Genomic DNA, 12,578 nt, shown 5'->3' with positions numbered 1-12,578 from the left:
GCCTGAGGGGGGGTTATGGAGCAGCTGGAGAGATGCCATCAGGGTTAACTTTTTTTTTCTTTCTTTTTTAACACTTCGATCAAGCACTCCTTTCTTCTTCTTTTCTGAACCTTCTGCCTCTGTGTGATGCTAATGACGACGGTGTGGAGGACGGTGACGAGGCGTAGGCTCGTCGTCTTCTCTTCCCCTGTCATCACATTTGACACTTTCTTCAGTGTAATGTGTCTCTTTAGTGCTTAAGGACAGCATTGTCATGGGATAGGCATATGTAAGTGGGTGAAAGGCACAAAGAAGCGCTCTTTTACATATAGTTACACATGATTCAAAGGCAGCAGCTCAAAAAGCTTAAGGGCCGTCAGCTGTGACGGAGGCTATGTGGAGGTGCTGAGGGGTGGAATGCAGGAACGGGGGGTGGGGGCTCTGTGTGAAAAAACCTCATTCCTAGAATTGGAAAGGGAGCCAGAGAGATAGAGGGGTTTTCATGTTTGTTTGGGTGTGAATGGCATGTGAAAGATTAGTGATAGGTGTGGCAGGGGAAAGTGATAAGAGGTCATCAAATAATCGTTAAGCCCGTCCCCATCATGTCCATGCACACGGTTACACAGCTCCAGGGGATAAAGGTTCTTTGATTCATATGGTAAAGAAAAAACAAAGAAGAAACAAATGGATCAGAATAACAGACAAAGACTTGATATCTGAAGCTAAGGGTTCTGATTGTGAATGCAGCCATATTCTGTGTCCTATTGGTCAACTTTCTACCTTACCTTCATTCACAGCTGCTGCAAAATCTTAAAGCAATTTTCAAAATTTTACTTATGCTGCAAGGAAACTGGATTAAATGACTCCAAAGGGCCTCTTTGGGAATTTCTATACTCATGCTTAGCTATATATATATATTTTCCAGCTTTTATTGTCATTACATTGTCACAAGTACAGAGCAACAAAATGAACTCTCTGCATTTAACCCATCCCTTTGGGGAGCAGTGGGCTTCCTTGTGTGGCGCCTGGGGAGCAGTGTGGGATTAAGGGTCTTGCTCAGGGACCCAGAGTGGCAGTCTTGAACTCAGGACCTCAGGATTCCAAGCTGTACGCCCTAATCACTAGGCCGCCACTCTCCTCTAATCCTCTATGTCCTTCCTTGCTAGTACCTTTTCATACTAGTGAGCAAATCATTTTGTTCCCATGTAGTTAAACCATTAGCCCAGTTTCCATCCAACATAAATTCTAATTTGAAGCAAAGTTTTAAAAGTTTGTGAAAAAGGACATTCAAATTTGTGGTGTTTCCATTTGGTTTGAAGCAGATTAACCAAGCGGAGCAAAGTATAATGTTTTGACACAGCGTCGTGCACATTACATCGTCATGCATGGCTGTTATATCAGGAAGTGGAAACCACAGATCAGTAATGAAGGAAAGTGTTAATGTATGCATTAATATCAGGCATGTTTTTCCATTTACATGACTTCTAGCCGTGTTTATGTGTATGATAAGAACATCCAGGAAGAGGCCGACAGCAGAAACAGCTGATCAATCATAATAAAAATTGAACTTTATTGATCTCATATTGGAGAATTTAGCTCTGTATTTAACCCAACTCCTTGGTTGTGTGTGGAGCAGTGTGGAATGAAGGGCTTTTTCTCAGAGACCCAGAGTGGCAGTCTGTGGGAGTGGGGCTTGAACTCAGAACCTCAGGATTCCAAGCTCTGCTCTAACGACTAGGCCTTCACTCTCCCCTAATCCTGTGAGGTAAAAGTTAGCTACGCCCCAGCTGATTTGTCAAAAGTATTTCCATCTCCTGTTTAGCACATTAACCCTTTTTTTTTTTTACAAATACCAAATCCAACTCAAGCGAACGTAAAAACCTTCTCTGAGAATCTGAGTTTTTTTTTCTTCAAACTTTTGCCATTTTCATCAAGCTTTAGAAAAAGCGAATGGTAATGCACCTACTTGGTGTCACATTTGAGGATTCATAAAGAATTGAAGCCTGGGAACTGACAATGGAAACAACATGGTTTTTGATAATAGGCACCAAGGAAATTTACAGAGAGAATCTTTGGATAAAGCCGCCGTTCTGTCAGATCAGCATTCCCCGTCAGACCAGCATACCCATAGTCAACACGCAGGCACAAGACATCAGATTTTCATATGTCTGACACTATAAGAGTAAGGAAGTCTACTTTGCTACTTTATTGATGTGTCATATGATAAACAAAAAGTTGTAATTGAAGGTAAACACACAAATGTACCAGAAAAGCATAAGGAAAGTTATAAACTAAAATTTTTAGTTTGAGGTAAACAGAATTTAAAGCTGAACTGCCTTAAACACAGACGGCCTCGTTTTATGTGTTGGCTATTTTTCATCCTGACATAGCAGCTAAGCTTTCTGATTGTCATACTGATCTTCAAATGTAACCGAACTTGTTTAAATGTCCCTTTGTGCATGCGTGTGCATACGTTTTACTATGAGTATGCTGATCTGACAGAACACTGGGTATACACTGTGCGATATTTTCATATGGTTGCACGCAGCTACAGCTCTGTACAAAAACAGTTCATGACGCATGTTCTCACACTCAGCGGCCCGACACTCGAATGCGATCTTATGATAGCCAACTGAATTGGAAACATGTTCGAATTTATCCCGACCTCACAATTCCTGATCGGGAGGTGGTCGTGAGAGGATGATCGCCCCTTGTTACCCCCTGCATACTACACAAGGCGCGATGAAGTTGAAACTAGGCCCGATCGAAAAATTCTCTCACAACTGGAGAATCTGTCTGAAAAGGGCAAAAAAGTGCATGCCTGGCATAAGCAGGACACGTCAGGAGAAACCAGCAATAAAGAAGAAACAACAGAAAGCCTATATATTGAGGAAAGTGAAGGATGACTTTAAATAGGGCAACTTTAATTAGGGGGATTTGAAATAGCAGTGGATGAGAGTTCTGCAGCTAAACACAAAGTACAAAACAAAAACTTTAGAAAACAGGTAAATTAAGAATAGCAGAATACATGAAAACTTAATATGAAGGAATAGGCAAATTTAAAGTAGTTTCCTTTCTCTGTGTGGAAGGAAACTAAGCCATAATTTGTCCAAAATGTGCTAAAAGCCTCCATTTGGCTCCCCCAAACAGTGGGAGTAAATTGGGAGAAAAACTTTCAGCTGTAAAAATTATAACAAGTACGGAGGGGAGGATTTAACTCACAGTTTGAATTAAAAGGTTTGAAAGGGGTCATTTTCTGTTACAAATCCTGTTATCAAAAATAAGTAGAAAAACCTTTAATTCAATAGTTTTAAATAGAATAAGAGTAAAATTAGATTAAATTATATGTAAAATTACATTATATTCCATAACCAATTATTTCTATAATTCAGACGAGTTATTAAAGAAAGCAAACCTTTACTCGTAACCAATGATTTCAGATAAAAGGGAAAAACCACAGCATTATAACATTATAAAACATAAATACTCTAAATTTATATGACATTCCACATTTTCTCCACAAACACTCTGAAAAACACTAAAGTGCTCAAGCTAGGCTGTTGGGTTGCTATTATTTACATCATCACCTCATTCCATCCTTAGATTAAATCATGTTATAGTTTTAGTCCTGTCTGAGGGGGTCATTCAGAATAAAAACAAGTGTTAATTAAAGAATTATTTAAAGAAAGATCACAAAGAACTGAGAATTAGCCTAAAGATGTAAGCGCCTTCAGGGGAAAATTGTCTTCATGACAGCTTAACAAAAGAACCACCAGGTCCATAAATGGCATGAGGTGTAAAGAACATTACATAATGTTGACTCATTTACCAACTTTAGCAGTCATATCAGTTGGGAGAAGTCAATGTAGAGAAAAGGTCTTTGAAGGCCCAGATGTTCTTACGGATTTTTGAGTCATAGACACGACATGGTGTACTGTAATGACATTTATCAACAGGTGGATGCTCAGAGTGTTGTTGGTATGATCACGGTTGACAATCTGCCAAAGTCCCAATTTGGGGTTGATCTTAAAATAAAATTCAAATAACATAGTTGGAAACAATGGAAAGAACTAGAAAATGAGCAAAACATTGTGTTTTGATGTGGTAAATTGACCAAGAACCAAAAACTACTTGTTTTAAATGAATCTTTTCATTAAATTTGAACACCAAGTCACTATGTCAGTCAACCCAGATTTTTTTTTACAGCATTTAGTCCAGTTAATGGCCTTCGATAAATATAACCAAGCAGTCAAAATCACCCAAGTCTACCTAAGAATAAACAGACCAGAACAAAAACAAAAGAAGGTGCTTTTTTTGAGAGCAAGAGCAATGCATCATGTTTGCTCTTACCTCCCATTAGATCATTCAGGCACATGTAGGCTTTTTAGGGGAAATCACCCAGCTCCCCCCTGCCTGTGTTTTTCTTTACTCTGCTGTGCCAACGTCAGAAAGGTAGTTTCCAGTCAGGTAGCAGGGGCGTGCTGCATCAAATCATAGAGGAACCGAAAGTATGACGTACTCATCCAGTCAAAGATTCACCACAATAACAAAGACCTCAATCGTAAATTCGTATTTAGTCACATTAAGGGTGAGTAACTAACACAAAACAAAACAGAATAATATTTCCATGAAATAATCTTTAGATTCCCAATTCAAGACTTTTCCTTCATGTAGCCAGAAAGATGTGGCACTTCCTGAGCTGCCTCCAGCTACTGTTGCTACTCCTGATGACTCCTGCCTGATGTTCATAAACGAAGCCCACATCATAGAACTAGTAGAGGCGTGAAGTCAAACTGAACTCAATAGAGATGTTTGGTTGAAATATTGTCTATTTTAAAAGGATAAAACATTACTACTGGCCCTTTTTAGACTTAGACCAACTTTATTGCCAATTTGAATGCACAGAATGTATACAAAATGAAAATCCGTTGCATACAGCTTACAACAGTGAAATGAGCAGCTTACAAGAGTAAAACAGTAAAATGAACATTACCATTTATAAAGTGCAGCAGTGATCAGACTGTAAAAAGTGTAGGAGCAGTTTAAAAATATTGGTGCAAAAAGGGTATTAATATGAAAAGGTTCAGTGCAGTGCAGAATAGAAATGGCGCATAATGCAGTAGAACATAAGAAACTATAAATCAGGCTTCAGGTTTGTTTCCCTGCAGCTCATCCAGTGTGTTTCAATGGTAGGGATAGCTTAGAAAACAAGCAGCAGATCATGGTGGTGTTCATGTGTCTCTACCTCAAATCTGCTGGTGAAGATTCTCAGTCATCCAGGTCATAGTCGTCATCAGTCGTCGTCGCCATGCGGAGGACTAAAAAATCTCACCTGGTCAGCCAGGCAAACAATGACCCTGATGACTTCCCTCTAAGAGGCATGGGGCAGTATCGGGTATTGCAAGCCAACAACGACCATAACGACTCCCCATTACGGGGAGTTTCGGTTGAATTTGCATGTTTTCTAAGCCATAACAAGACTTTTGGTTGGGTCACTCTACAAGCCTGGAACTCAATGCCACTCTAGACATTTTGAAATAAGAACGTTGGGAAACGATGGGAAACGAAGCATCTTCAAACTTGGAGAACAAAATCCAGTGGGGTGTTTTTCCACCTTCATTCTGTCAGCCATTCGCCATCACCACATCACAACAGGCTACATTTTCAGCCCTTTCACTATTCCATTCAGCATTTCGAACCAGGCTGAAGTTTTTTACAAATGGGATTAATATCACCAATAGCGGATTTCTCCTGGACACATCTAGGGAACCGTTTCTGCCTTTGGGGGTCTTCTAAGTTCTCTCCAGCCTTTGCCTTGAACCCCTAAATCTGGGCATACACTGTGCGATTTTTTGCCCTTTTTGGGGTTATTCTCCAGTAGTGCAAGAATTTTTCAATCAGGCCGACTTTCAGCCTGATCTTGCATCGTTTTATAGGGAGTAACAAGAGATGATTCTCGATCAGGAATCTGAAGGTTGGGAGAAAATCAATAATGTTTAAAAAATCAAGGCTGATTTATACTTCGAAACTAGGTTGTCTGCGTAGCTGTCGCAGTGAACAGAAAGACGTCCACGCCCCCTCCGCGGACGTTCTGCTGCACCTCTCCAGAAGTTGTAGCTGGCCGCAGACAGTGCCGCAGACAGGAGGCCGGCTTGTTTTGTTTTTATGACCGAAATTGCGGAAGTTGGACCAGCTAGAAGAGCGAGGTGCGCGAGAACGCTGGGACCCTTTTTCCACCTGGATCCCCTCTATTTTTCGCTGTCATGTCCCTCCGTTGTCGGACAAATTCGCCTCCACTTCCTCATTGCCTCGGCCGTATCTAGACCCACAGCGTATAGCGCAGACCACGCTTTAATACTGGGCATAAATCAAAAATGTCTGCATCAAGCTCAATGCGACACACTGCTGCAGGAGTATAACCAGCCCTTCAGGCCTCACAGTGTCAGAACATGCATTGTGAGCTGTGAACATAAACCCTGCGGTTTCGTCGTACAGTTTGAGCAGTAGCTCCTGGCAACAATTTAAAATATTGCACAGTGTATGCCCAGCTTAACAAACCTTGATCAGGTAATCTCTTGGTTTACTCCTTCAAACCAGTAGTGGTTGACCTTTTTATCCTCACATCAGCTACTTCTCTTCAGCTATGCGGGATACCAGCCCCTCTATTCCACCAATACGATGCTTTTTGTCCTACCGCAGTCAATGAAGCATTATGTGGTGTTGAACACCAGGCTGTGGTTGAGCTCTGTCTTCCAAAGGCTCCATTGTTTTCAGGTTTTCTGCCTATGGATGAGCATCACAAGTCTGGCTGGAGGGACTAAAGGCACAGAACTGGGTGGAGAAGAAGTGGAGCGCTCAGTAGAAGCTGAGTTAGCTTTTCATGAATGACTTATTTAGCAAATTGTACATTTTTGGTACAAAAAATTTAAATAACACAAAGCTCATCTGGATTATTTCTGCATTGCTTCTAATCAGAACCAGCCTTTTTTTTTTTGGTCAGAAATAATCCCGAAGTGCTCGCTCAGACTTGTAAGCACCGATTTGCACACAATAGATAACATATGGCTTAGCATTTGAGCTGACAGATGTCGAAGCAGAGAAAAAAAAAAAAAATCCTGAGTAGCTTTGAGCTTCCTCTGTGACCGATGTCAGAGGGGTCAGATGTAGGGGGTGGGGGGGCAAACAAAGACATAAGGAACACGGAGACGGAGTGTTGAGCCGTGATAAATTTAAGTAGGTCACATTAACATGTCGTTTAGTGTATCAAAGAGGGGTAGTGTTTGGGGTTTTCCAGTTTACCTTCCAAATATTACTCCTCATGGCACAGTAATTTTTACTTTCACTTTCTGTCCACACACTCCTTCTCTGTCAGTGCTTGTTTCTAATCAGCGAAGGGGGAATTTCCTGATAGTTTGCACAAACCACATTCTAAATATCACAAAAAATTCAAAGGAAACTACCCATTTTTCCCCGTCTTCTCTTACTTTGAAATAAAAACTAAATACATTTATTTTGAAAAGGGGAAAATCTGAAGAAAAGTTTAACACAAATGTGGAATTGAAGTTTTGTAGTGACTCAGATTAAGTGAAAAGCAGTGAATATATTCACACACCCAGGGTGCCTTTGACCAACATCCTGCAAACAAACAAACACACACTCTCCCTCTCTCTTGGCACACGCTGCACTGGAAATTGTGTCAGCCAGTATAAATCCTTTTTGACATATGAGCATGGCGTTGACCTTATTACCATGACAACGGCTTCTACCAGATAATAACGGTGGCACTGCTGACACAACAACGTGGCCCTTTATTGTGTGATGTGTTGAATCTCTCACTTTTTTCTTTTACTCACCTTTGTTTTGCTGCTCCTGCCACTTGCAGTTAGTCTCTTTTCTATTCTTCCGCTATCTGTCTAAAATCTCTATGCGTTTGTGTGTGTTGTGAAATATTTAATGCATTTGTTGAGCTTCCGTATAAAAAAAAGAAAGAAAAAAAAGTAAAGGTCCTGGAGCTAGAAGGAAAAGCATGATTTCTAGCAGCTTTCAAAGCAAGATTGATATGAAGGTAGGTCAGGCCTTTCTCTGGGCTTGTGAGCTCTCACTTCAGCAGCCAGTGTGTGTGTGTTTCAAATCTGTGTACACCCACACGAGAGTCTTAAAATAAATGCTTCTTCTTTCATACATGTGAGCGCATTCAGTGGAGCTGAACAACATATCCACCCCCACCTTTTTTTTTTTACTGTTCCGCCCGCTCCCCACTACCTCACATTCCTGCACCCATCCTACCGGAGACAGGGAGAATAAAAAGCATAGGGAATGGAAGAACTGGTAAACAGAAATCCAGCCTTATAGAGGCCATTTTCACTTGGATTTTGTTTGCAGACTGTATGAAAAAAATTCTTATGTAAAGATTTTAAAGATGCAATCTTCTCATGCATTCAACATGCATAAAATCTCTTCATCCATTGTCTACATTAGTGTATCCTTGCACGACGATGAAGGGAGCTTGAATCTATCGCAGGTGCTGATTGGGCAAGAAATTGGGTGCATCATTGATGGATTGTTAATCTTTCACAGGACAACAGATAAAACAAATGTTCATATATATATATATTCATTAATAACGATAATTAAGACTGAGCATTTATGCTAAATACATCATTTTGGACTGAGAGAATAAAAGCATCCACAGGAGAACATGCAAACTCCAACACCCCTAAGCTGGTGTAATGCATTCTTATATTAGTGTTTTACATGCATGTGCTTCCAATATGTATGCTGGCATACTGCATTGCTGATAACTGAATTATCCTGCTTTTCATCTCCTGGGATGATAAAAACAGCATGAGAGGAGTTCATTACGCCACTCTGCATGCTCCAAGCTCGGCAGGTTTTCCCAGAATAAGCAAAAAACATAAGACAAGTGTTGGCTGTTGGTTGAAGACTTGTTTGCCCTACTACAAACAAGTCATGAAGCTGATGCTAATTTCCCAATTAGCAAGTAGCCAGTGATGTCAGATATGATAATTATGTTTAGTGATGTCTGCTGAAAGGGGCGACACCCGGGTCAGTTGTCCTGAGGCCGGGGGGGAGGGGGTACAAATAAAGCAATACCGCCCACAGGGTTGATATTTTAATTATATAAAAATGTTTTCCTACTATTATTTATTTCTAAATTGGTGTTTCACTATTGAGGAAGAACCCCCACCTCCTATTCCAACCTACTCCAACCAAATGTTTTGCCGGCTGATGCAACTTCTGTAACACTAGAAAAAATCAAAATCTAGATAAGTACATGTCAGACTTAATAATATTACTTTAGCGATAGTTTCAAGGTGTTGCTTTATTGTATATCTCGTATCATGTCTTTCGGTTGTGCTGTTCTTTTTTCATCTCGTTACAGGTGATGAAGCAGACTGAAAATGTTTTGTCATTGTCTCCTTTCTATCTCTTCTTTCTTTCATCTTTTCTCTTTTTTTTTCTTTCTTCTTCTGTTTTTCTGCTCTGTTTACATTGCAGTGTCCATATAAACTGTAAAACTCCCTGCATAATTATAATAAAGAAATTTATATGCATGAAACAAGTGAACACAATTGCCATATTGCTCCACTTGTGAAAGTAAAATCTGTTTGGGCTCTTTTTGGCACCAAGACAATTATTCTTATTGCCACATTGCCAGACAGGACACTGTTAAAAAAAAATCTAGATAAGTCATTTTTTCTTAAAATAAGTCCATTTGTTCTTGGATTGAGGAGGTAAAAGAGACTTTTTGCCAATGGAAAAAGAAAATGTACCTTTAAAAGAAGAAAACACATTTGCATTGTGTAATTTGAAGTGCATATTATCTAATTATCTTATTCTAAGAGTAAAAAATACTCATTCCATTGGCAAACTATCTCATTTACCTACTCAAATTAAGGGTAAATACACTTAATTTAAGACATTTTTACCTATTTTTAGATCGTTATTCCAGTGAAGTGTATTAAGCTAAAATAGATAGTGGTTGGCTAAGGCTAACTGGGCATCAGGTAGAAAAAATATTATTAAATATAGTATTTATAAATACAGAGGCTGAGGTTTCCCCTCTGCTCTGGGTTAGGTAGCAGCTTCATTACTCTTACACTAAGACGATACTCTCTGTCAGCGATCTGTTGTTTATTTGTGGTAGAAGAAGTTATATTAGGACTGCTCCATTAGGTATGGTTAAGAGGGCTGTTTTCTTATTTGCATTAGGTTGATGTGACTACCAGGCGTGTCCATCGAACAGACAGGTGATTTAAAGACAAATAAAACCAAAAAACAGGTAAATAATTGAACTTGTTTCTATTGACTGAAGTTTGTTCCATTATTGAAGCAAGCAAATAACACATTTATGAAAAGGAAATGTGGAAAATAACGTCTTGTGAATTAAAAATTGTACTAAATGCAAACCAGAAATCAAAAAACATTTTAATTTAAAAAAAGGGTTTATAAGTAACTCTGTTTTCCCAGATTTTGTAGTTTCAGTTTAGTTTTTATTTTATTTAGTTTTTTCATAATATTTTTTTGATATTTCCTTTATAGATTTTAAGTTGATTTTATTTTTCAAAATTTCTGTTTTTCAGATTGGGTTTTATGAATTGCATTTCACATGATCACATAAATTTTCAGCCCAGTATAAATGCTCACTCTTGGTGCTCCAGTTCAACAACAAAAATGCAGACCGATAAAAATCTGTCAGTTCTCCTCACTGCGGAAGGAAGGAAATTAGTAAAGCCTGATCATGGAAAAAAAGTTTCATTTCTAGATTGCATTGTTATGTTATCATTTATGTATTTATTTTTTTTACAAATTTTAATCTACAAATGTGCATTTTTAGATATCAATTTACAAAAGATACACCTTCCTTGCAACAATAATCATAGAAAATTCAGTCTGCTGTAGACCTCCCTATGCAACCCCTTCACCATTCTCCAAGCATCACCTACGGTTATGCTCATCAGAATCAGAAGCTGAGAAAAGACTCTACATTTTTTTGCATGACGACTTTATGCCACATGAGGAGTTCCCGCAACTGTGCACAGCGCATTCCTCGAATAATAATAATAATAATAATAATAAGGTAAATTATTACAGTGAGCATGTCATTTCAAAAGTTTTAATTGGGGTAATGCTAGGCTTTGCAACATCCAGTATATTTTCTATTTGCATTCCTTTCTGGAGACTCATACCATGTTACCTTACAGGCAGATTTTAAGGGATTCATTCAGAACTTTAGAACTATCTGGTTGTCCACACTTCAAACTCTGAAGTGTGCAAGAGAGGGAGGGAGCTGTAGGTAGTGAGGGATGGATGGATGTGTGGTGAATCAGAGGGGAGATTCAGACAGAGAGAAGAGAGGGAGGAGTGCTGATGAATGGGTTGATGGCACACTGACCCACTAATGTTGCAGCTGTACTGCCAGTGGCTCTGACTGGCCTGCCGAAACACACACAGTCACACTGACACATGCAAAATAACACATTCTTCTTTTACTCACTGGTCTTGCCTCAACTTTACAATACATAAAAAAAATACCTTTTATAGTCAAGTGTTACTTATACATCACGTGATCTTCCTTTTTTGCTCAGTGGGGCATACACTGAGTCAAACCTGGAAACCACGCTTTGTCACACTTCATATTCTGATTTCCTGCTTGTTGGTAAAGGTCGTAACACTGGGGGAAGCAACGTGATGCCAGTGCTTAAATACCAGGTTTCACAATCTTTGCTCCCACTTGCTTTCTAGATTAATTGTAGCCTATATATCTGGACTGGAAAGCCTGATGAATACCAGAAGAAAACATTTTGTGGTTTACAGGAATCTTAAATTCTAGCAGTTCAGTGTTAGAATGTGAAACTGTGACGTTTTATGTGAATAAATTTAGCTCTGTATCTATATGGCATAGTTTGTTCCTTGTTATGGCTTCAAGCCTTTTAGAAAGAAATATAGTTCTACTTTTTACCTGCGTATGCCAACCTGCTTGCAAACATACAAACCGGAAAGTAGTAATTCGACAGATTTACTGCAGTAACTTTTTGACCAGATATATACTTTTCAGGGGTAATTTTAGTGCATCATGCTTTTCATTTTTACTAGTAATATCTTTATAAATCTCTACTTTGACTTGGGTGAAATGTTTGGCTACTCTATCTACTGAAAGTAACGTCACAGAATAAAGAAGATGTTTGTTAAAAGCAAAGGTGCTCCTAATAAAACCACAGAGTTATTGTTTATATTAAGTTAGTGTTGCCTTTCTGGCACAAAAGCCTACTTTATATCAAAGCAACTTATACAGGAAGGAAAGAATATAATTACTAGAGATATTTCACACTGTATTCATTACTCATTGTATGGAGGGTTTAGACACGAATATAACATTAACGTTCATGTGTTTTCTTATAGATTCATTACATTTTGATAAAAAATAATGACCAAAAGTAATCTAATGGGAATCCTCATGTCTATAAAGGTTATTGGTTCCTGGTTAAGCAAATCATTTAATAAGACTTTTTTTTTATGAAAAAAAGAAAAAAAAAAATGGGTGTGCCTCATTTATGTAATAAAGTAGCAGGATTTAC

Source organism: Cyprinodon tularosa, unplaced genomic scaffold (assembly GCF_016077235.1).
Source record: "Cyprinodon tularosa strain WSP-4 unplaced genomic scaffold, ASM1607723v1 ctg284, whole genome shotgun sequence".
Taxonomy (NCBI): Eukaryota; Metazoa; Chordata; class Actinopteri; order Cyprinodontiformes; family Cyprinodontidae; genus Cyprinodon; species Cyprinodon tularosa.
The sequence above is the reverse complement of the archived record's forward strand: the minus strand, read 5'-3'. Positions refer to the sequence as shown.